Source organism: Anthonomus grandis, chromosome 16 (assembly GCF_022605725.1).
Source record: "Anthonomus grandis grandis chromosome 16, icAntGran1.3, whole genome shotgun sequence".
Taxonomy (NCBI): Eukaryota; Metazoa; Arthropoda; class Insecta; order Coleoptera; family Curculionidae; genus Anthonomus; species Anthonomus grandis.
The window spans coordinates 14,849,134-14,857,479 of NC_065561.1; positions in this window are offsets into that span (position 1 = coordinate 14,849,134).

Below are 8,346 nucleotides of genomic sequence, written 5' to 3' on the forward strand. Positions count from 1 at the left end.
AAATGTCAAACATAAAAAAGAGTCGGCGTGTCTAAAGTACCGACCATGGAGATTAGATATAAAGGAAGTTAAACCAGGCGAAAAAAAGATGCCGGGTTGGTGCTATGTGCATTGAGGTTAGACGACTTACGAACATTTTTTTATTTTTAGATCCTTAGATTTCACTTGACTTATTAACCTTTATGCATTAAATTCGGCAGTAGTAGTTATGACAGAGAATATGGTAACGTCAGCGCTGGGGCGTATTTGTACTTTGGTATTTTGATAATGTTTATCTTAGGAAAAACCGAACTGTAATTGTTGCGTTTATTTTATTAGATATTTATGATCTATCACCATTTTGTGTAGCCACATTTAAATGGATTTAAATGGAGATTTTGAATTAAACTATTGCTATTGGTTCCTAAGCTAAATGAATTTATTCCTTCCGCTTCGTATTTTGTAGCCTTAAAATAGCTGAAAACTGACGCTTATTTATTTATTCAATTTACGCATTTGTCATTTTAGAATACAATAATAACTAAGAATTAAAATAACGATGATATACAGTTACAAAATCACCCTTTACACTAATTTACTATAAAGCTACTTAAATATATATTATTTTACTTGAAAAAAGTTGCACTAAATAAGTCCAGATCTACATTATTTGCATTGTAATTCAGATAATTGCTTTACAATCCCCATAAGTGTATGTGCAATTTTAAATACTCACCCACTCTAACATTGACCCATAAAACCAAACCTCTCCACTTTGTTAAAAAAAAGGGGTACGTACTGTCAAAAGCTTTGGAGAAATCTATGTATACTGAATCCACAGTATATTTTCTCCAATGCTCCGACAAAACCGTCATAAACCAAAAAGTCATGGTGATCTTCCTTAACAATAGTTTCAAAAACTTTCTTCAAATAGTACAAGATGAGTGTTATTGAAGTTAGATACATTGGCTAATACTGCCCTCCTTAGTTAAAACGTCCTAACTACAAAATTCTCTTTTTTTGGCTTATTACATTTTATTGACCTATCAAATGGTATCTGCCTCCTTGGCTAAATTAGAAAGTCCTATCTACATTTTTTATGCCTTAAATTCACCTAAATATATTGTTCGATGTGCAGAAAAGACGATAATCCCAAATTCAAATGTCCTATCTATATTTTTCTAAGTTTAAATGTCCTAAGTAATTTTCCGTTTGTAGAATATTCATTGATGAGACGAGAGAGACACACCTTGTGTATTCAGAAGTATAATATAAGGTTAGTCAATGGCTACTCTTACCCTAGATTTTTGACTCTTAAGCCTTTTTTTTATATTTAGGGATTTCAGGTGTCTCTGAAAGACAAGAATCTAAAAGTTGTTCAAAATAGGAGGCATAATGTCAAATTCTTTGGAACGCAATAACTCAAATTCGAAACCTTCAAACCGCTTGAAATTTCCAGGACTAAAAGTTCAATAGAGGCTTGAGAACTGTATGGTTTTTGGAAAAAATCGGTATACAGGAAGGGTTGTTTAGAGCCAACAAAAGCCAGGAGAAAAATTCTAAGAGTCGTAAAAAAAGAGCCTAAATGAAAATATGGCTGGATTTATAGTCTAGGTTTCAAACTCTATGAAATGCTTTTGAATATGCCAAGTAGGTAATGTATGCAATGCATATTAAGTAAGGTCCATGTAAAAGAGATGAACATACAAAACAACTTTTTTGAATGAAAAGATTGTTCATCCAAGTTTAAGCTTCAAAAAAATGTTCTCAAGCCTTACTTGCAGAATATGGTACATTTGCACTTTAAAAGGGGATAAAATGTGTTGTACTACAAAAATGCCTTTTCGGAAGAACCAAAACCTTCTTGCCGAACACAATGTCGAGGTGTAAAATTAAAAAGAAAACAACATTTGATTTCTAAGCTTCGTCCTATTATTCCGGCTAACTGAATGATATTTTGGAGGAATTAGCAGTTTCCCAAAATAATAATACTGACAATAAAGAAAATGTAGATTTCCAGTAAGAGTAAAGCACTTTTTCCATTCATAATTTACTTTCATACTGTTTTTAATGTTCTAATGTTTTATTAGTTAGTAATTTAGTTATAATGTTAACTTGAAATGTTTCCCTGTGTCTTTAATAAAAATCAGTCCAAATATATATATATATAAGTTAAAAAGTCCTATCTAACTTTTTTTTTCGAAAATTTCACCAAATATTGAATCTAGTCCCTTATTAAACTTTACCCACAAATGTAAAAAGCAAATTTCTAAGCATATAAAAAGAACCAGGGAATTGCTTTAAAACATGAGGACTGCATATTAGTTTTCATAAAATCTCAATTTTCTCAGCTTTATCGATTTGCGAGTTAGGATGTTTTAACTAAGGACGGCAGAATAGTTCCATCTTCATATTTTTATCCCCTAGATTTTTGTTCACAGTTCCTAGGAGGATTGCTTCCAGACAATGTGCCTGAATATAGAGAAAGGTTGGACAAAAACCTTAACGGTTTATTTAAAGCAAAAGCATTGTTTTTGAGAAATACAAACTTCAATAAATCATTGATTCGATTGAAGCATGTAAAATTCAGATCACAAACAGTTGCTGTGATCTAAATTTTATCAGCTTGCTATTGATTTGCTATTGATCCCAAAGCAAATCAATAGCATAATAAATTCCTTAAACATTCAATGTACGTCGTTGTTATTGTTGACAAGTTGCAAAGTAGGCATAAAGAACGTTTTATTCTTTTTTTGGTCTTAGTCGTGTTTTTAGTCGTTGTTTTTCATAATACATTTTTTCAGAGGATAATTTAAAATTTAAAATTAGAAACAGATTTTCAAACTATATATTTTCCGACTACGCTTTCAAGAAGCCGACAATATGATCGACGAAACGTTCTTAAGCTAACATAGGATAAATCAAGATATTTTGTAAAAAGATAAATGAGAATAAAAGACGAAAACATACTTTTTATATTGATTAAAAAAAAGGTTTGTTTTTATGCTCATTTACAAAAAAAGAAGAGATAAATCTGTCTCTAAATTGTTGTAATTTACTGATATAATATAAGTTTAAATTAAGTCAACCGTGGCTAATCGCCTTTTAAAATAATTACTGATATGTGTAAAAAAAACATACATTATTGAAATTTCGACACTTTAACATTATAACTGGCTGCGTAATAATTTCAATAATAAAATATTTATTCATCTGAACCACTAACTTTTTCTGTTTTTACATTAGATAACTAATTGTGCTGAGAATGAAATTAGCTAATTGGTATTAGATTCCAGACACCATTCAGGTATACTCTAGAGGGTAATTGGTAAATAAGCCAAAACCCAATAAATTTTCTCATTTGATAATTGACTGGCACTCCCAAAGAAAATATAAAACACTTTTGAGTAATTAATAGAGCTATTAAATTCTATAATAAACTGTTTTCAAAAAATATGGTTACGGTCACACTGGGGACAATAAATAATGTATTTTATTTCTGTTTTGTCACTTGTCATGCTAATTTTTAAAACTCTAGCCTAGTGGCCTAGTTTAATTTCTGCTTATAATTTAAGTGGTGACACTACTAAGGATCTACCTATTTTTAGTGACTGTTCGATTTTAAAAAATAAATTAAACATATAAAGTGTGGATTAATTCTTTCGTCTGGTTCTTCGAGGTATTGATTTAATTTTCAGAAAAATGACTTATTTTTCTTACACTTAAGATGATTTGAAGCATAACATTAATAAAATGTTGGTTTAAATTTTAGACCGATTGATGGTTATACAACACATGTCTTTGTATATTTTGAGATCACCAATACTTGTCATCGCTCAGCCAAATAATTTATTGAGATTGATCGTTATTATTAGATGTTTTTATAGGATGTTGCAGATATAAACAATTTTACTTAAATAATCAAAAACTTATGGTATTTTCAGTCGTTGCAGTTATGTGCAATTTTGTCGTAACAGCAAATAGCATTTTATTGTTCAAAGATGCAAGAATCTACAGAGAAATCTTGAAGATCCTGGTATTAATTTTATTAAAAGTAAAGTAATAGACTGCGGATGTATAGAAGAGATATTGTATTGGATCCAAATTAACCAGTTCTACACTTCCAAATACCTCAGATCTTAATTCTGTTAACAGTTCTATTCTTAAATGTGAATTTGGACTCACATTTGACAATAGCTAGAACTTTATATTTTTCTTTTTTTTTTGAAGTCAAACTGCGACTAGATATGATGATGGTATTTCCTTAATAATCCTTAATAAAGTGATGTAAATAATATCGTTCTTACAATTAAAAATTGTTTTTGTGTCAACCTATAAAGGCACAGCAGAGTGAACCAAGTAGAAAACAAAATAAAAATTTAACTTTTGTACGGGGACATACAGTGTAGCTTTGGCAAAAGAACAGTCATCAAATTACAATATTTATATGCTCAGTAGTATGGTTGTTTTGTTTCATTGATTATCGTAAAGCTTTCGACGGCGTAAAACATGACAAACTAATTGAAATCCCTAGGACGACCAGTGTTGTAAAAGAAAAAATAAATATGCTCTGGTAGCTGTATTGGAACTAAATAGGCGCAGTTAGAATTGAAAACGAAACATACGAAGCTTTAATGATTAAAAAATGGGTTAGAGAGGAAGCGATTTTTAGAGAACGTGAACAGCATCTGTTATGCAGAGCAAACTTAAGACTTTGTTTTAATTCTTTAGCTTGACAAAACTTTAGTTTGAAAAGTGGATTATTTGTCAGCAAATTTTAGAAGCTTCATAATTTTTATTGTCGACTTCGAGTAGCTAAAGGACGCGTACATATTTCCTATAATGCGTACGTACTAAAATATTATTTTCATGCTCCACAATAATTATTAGCGGAAGGCCAATATGGCCGATATCCAAACTTTGGTATAATCTATTTGATTAAAGGTATGTCAACTGGCCCAGCCATTTTAAAGTAGTTGTTTTTTTGCAAACCAATGATATGATTACTAATTAAATTTGCTAAGTTTCTAACTATTAATAGAAAGCCCTGTACTGAATTGATAAATTTACACAGAGAAGGACTATTTACTTCTATTACTTTTCGCACCAGCGTTGGTTTTCAATTTTGGCGCCAACACATACTTAAGCCGGCTTTAGAAGAGTGATGTACTTAACCAATATTTGTCACTGGCGAATACTTACCGTGTCGTGCGAGTGGTTTACTGGGACAATAATTATTGGTTAGTACTGGTCAGAATCTCGCAGTATGTCGATTACCAATAGAGGTACACTTGACCAGTCGATATCGTTACACTAATAGGATGAATTCTAGTGTCGTAGGAAGTAAGCCTATAAGAAACTGGGCTGAACGTTGGAAATTTGAAAAAAATGGTTAAATGAAGTAGAGTTTTAGGATTTATATGAAAATAAATCCGTCATATGGTCACAAAAGCCGCAATGCAGTTAATGATTCTTGATGAAGAATTAGAACGTTGCAGACACAGTAACATTTTTAGAACAAATGCTAGTCATCATAGTCGACACTCATTTAAACACCTAAACCAACATTTAACTGCAATGCACACGTTGTATCATTATATGGTATCAACATATAATTTAAGGAGAATTTATGTAATATTCTTAAAAAATTAATGTATGGGCATGCATTGTAGAAGACATGTCATTTGGATTTGACAGATTTTTTTATCAACTACATACAAAATTCCTTCATCGATTTTTCCGAAGTAAAATAAGCGCTCATCGTCATTATGTTCTTCTAGTTCAGCAATGGTCGGACAACAAATTCATAGATGATTGATGGGATTAACAAAATTTAAAGACTGGCCAGTTTAATTCTCTGATTTTGGAGTCACTTAATGTCTGTTGTCTCCTTAACCTCAAAATATATAAGAGGCTTGTGAACGAACTTGTGAAAACTATCATACTATTCCAATAGAGATTTATGAAAATATGAGAGTGGACCAACAATATTAATATTAATTTGTATACCAGTATTTTATGAAACAGTTATTTTTTAGACTTAGATATTTTGCGTTTATAATTTCATAGATGTGTAACTGCCTTAGTAGGCCCAGGGTGGGTCTCTGTTGAAGAAGTAGCGACCCTCTGCCTCAGCTCGTCATTCAGCTCTTAAACTTGTCTGCATTGAAATTTTGCTTTTCAACTTTATGTTTAGACAAAAACTTTGTATTAGATCATATGCATAATCGTGTGAAAATGATTAAGTTTTTTTAAGAATGAATTGAAATAATGTTCATTAGAAAATGTGAAGTAATTCACAGATATGTACTGGATTTATTGGCAAAGTTCTCCAAAAAACCCACGAGTGATGAATGAAGGATCTTAAATGGAGGTTTTGACATTATTTGCTACTGAGCCCACTAGCTCCTTGCAGAACAGAGAGGAATATCATACGAGATAATAAGAAAATCACTGAAAATGCATAAATTCCATTCATACAATATCCGGATATTTCTCTCTATGACGATGATTTTGATAAAAGAATGTTTTGTGTATTCATGAGCCATCCCTAATATTCTGCCGAATATTTGTTTCAGCGAAGAGTGTTACTTTTTTCTAAATGGAAATGTTAACAAATAAAATTGTCGATATTTGAGTGATGAAACCCGCACATTTTAAGGACATGCACAATATCCCTAAAAACTTTATGGGAACTACTTGGGCTGGCATTTATGGGAAATGCCGTTACAGGTAGTTTATTCATTAAAGCAACCTTGACAGGTGATCTGTATTGAAGAGCCTATTTTCATCTATGAGCTAGACACTCAAATTGATACAGACGGTTATTTAATCTTATAGGAAGATTTGTTAATATTCAAGCAGGAAGGTGGCTCACCTAATTATTTTCTTATGGGGTCCGACAGTGATGGAGCGAGTGATTCCGCGGATAGATGGATTGGCAGAAGAGGACTAATTGAATGGTCTCCGAAATCGCCGGAGTTGACACCCTTAGACTTCTTTGTTTGGGGGCATCTTAAATCCATTGTTTATAAAGCAACCTGCTAATATTGCTGACTAATTAAAAAGAATTGCAGCAGAATGCCGGTCAATTCCCTGTGATGTTTTCTGAAATGTTAGGGAGGAAATCAAAAACAGACTTTATTATTGTTTAGAGAAAAATTGACATTTTCTACAACTTATAAGATAGTGCATAAGTAGATCCCATGTGTTTTATTGTAGAAAATTCTCTTCCGCAAATAAACAGTTATTTTTATCAAAGTAAAATAAGTAAATAAATATATATAATAAAGTAAATAAATATAGAATCAAATTTTTAAACTAGATTATCTTCCTGTTAATCGACGATTTTAACGTTGTAACCTACTCTTCTAATCATTCGTACTACAAGGAGACCCAATGCAATAGTTTTTGTGCAAAGACTAATCTGAAAACCAACATCTCAATGCAGGCAAGTTTAATTGTTTCTACAACTTTAACGCTATTATTCGAAAACTTCTTTACAAAGTAGGATACCACTGAAAAGAGAATTGAACACCCTTTAAAACGATGTGCCACTTGCCATTCCTATTAAGGATTCTAACGGTGACCTCTCCTAGGAGTTTGAAATAAGAGATTAAGAAAAAAAAGATATTATGTTTTCAAATTGAATCCATGTACGTTCAGAGTCGTGAAACACGGCATAACTTCCAAAGCCCTAGTTCTCATTGCTCTGGCAACTGTTGAGGCTTTTAGAAAGCAATCAAAGAGAATAAAATTTGACCATTTTTTTTCGAGACGACAAAATGGTTATATAAGATGACCAACTTTAAGTCTACGCTACCCAAATAATTTATTTTTAATAATAATAAAGCAAACAGTTATAACGTCTCAAACATGTTTTTTGATTAATTATTTTACTAAATTAATATTAGACCATGTTTCCATAAATATAAATATAATAATTATTTTAAAAATCAATAGTCCTGCGTATGACTTCATGAATATTAAAACTTTAGGGTGTTGTTTGAACTCATACTCATTCCTTTTTGAGAATAAATTTTGGTCGTTCAAATTGATACAAATTTTACTGCAATTCTTATAATTCTTTAGTATATATCCTTCACTATGTAATACACCTTTATAGGATTTGACAAAACACGAGTGAAAAGAAAATTCCTTAAGCATTTGTGATTCAATAATGACACACGCTGAAATTGGATTTCCTGATGAAGGTATTTAATACAGTCTCTATCCATTTCCTGGAACATTGGTGCCAATTCGTTAAAATTCAAGTTTTAATTAACCAAATTTACTCTATTGACAAGACATGTAGACTCTTTACTCCAAGGGATTTCTGCAAGATCCATTTAATAAATAACATTTTAC